The following is a 1,270-nucleotide window of genomic DNA, read 5'->3' on the forward strand; positions in this document are numbered from 1 at the left end:
TGAACCTCATGAGGTTCACATGGGCCCACTTCTTGAGCTTGTCCAGGTCCCTCTGGATGGCATCCTGTCCCTCAGGGATGTCGACTGCACCACTCAGCTTGGTGTCATCTGCAAACTTGCTGAGGGTGCACGTGATCCCACTGTGTATGTCATTGATGAAGATATTAAACAGTACTGGTCCCAATACAGACCCCTAAGGGACACCACTTGTCACCGATCTCCATCTGGACATTGAGCCGTTGGCCACTACCCTTTGGATGCGACCATACAACCAATTCCTTATCCACTGAATCCATCCATCCATCAAATCCATATCTCCGCAATTTAGAGAGAAGGATGTTGTGGGAGACCATGTCAAAGGCCTTACAGAAGTCCAGATAGATGACATCCGTAGCTCTTCCCTTGTCCACTGATGTAGTCACTCCATCATAGAAGGCCACTAGGTTGGTCAGGCAAGCCTTGCTCTTGGTGAAGCCATGCTGGCTCGCTCGAATCACTTCCCTGTCCTCCATGTGCCTTAGCATAGCTTCTGAGAGGATCTGTTCCATGATCTTTCCAGGCACAGAGGTGAGGCTGACAGGTCGGTAATTCCTGGGGTCCTCCTTTCTACCCTTCTTAAAAATGGGTGCAGTGTTTCACTTTTCCCAGTCACCAGGGACTTCACCTGACTGCCATGACTTTTCAAAGATCTTGGAGGATTGCTGTTCCTGTATCACCAAACATACACGCCTTAGCGAGCTAGACCTGCTTTGAGTGCTCACAACTTGAGTTGTGCTTCATTCACCAAGGAGGACAACTGAGTTTGTTTCACTTCCCCCTCCCCGCCAACCGAACTACTGGATCCCAGTTATCTAGAACCACACAGCAAAAGGGATGGAGGAATAACTGCAAAATGCACCTGTAGACTCTGCATCCCTGAAAAAAACACATTACAGCAAGCAGCTTACCTCTCTTCCTATTGTGAGCAATTAACAGTGACTGCAGATCTCTTGACCAGCTTAGTTGAAATGGAGTTCAGAATAGCAATGTAAACTTAGTTTCATCAAATATGCACCTACTTTGGAGGCTTCAGAGCAAAACATCCAGTAATTATACTGCTCAAGCCTCACAAGGTGTCTCAATGGACACTTGGAATGGGTGCGTTTTTCATCCAGGCTACTGACGTAGCGATAGCATAGCATCATCCTGCAGCGGTTCCCTGCCTCACTTGCTGCTCTGCCTTCCTTCTGCTCCGCTGGACATCATCCTTTCCTCCTTCCCTCTCACTGCT

Source organism: Fulmarus glacialis, unplaced genomic scaffold (assembly GCF_000690835.1).
Source record: "Fulmarus glacialis isolate BGI_N327 unplaced genomic scaffold, ASM69083v1 scaffold3838, whole genome shotgun sequence".
Taxonomy (NCBI): domain Eukaryota; kingdom Metazoa; phylum Chordata; class Aves; order Procellariiformes; family Procellariidae; genus Fulmarus; species Fulmarus glacialis.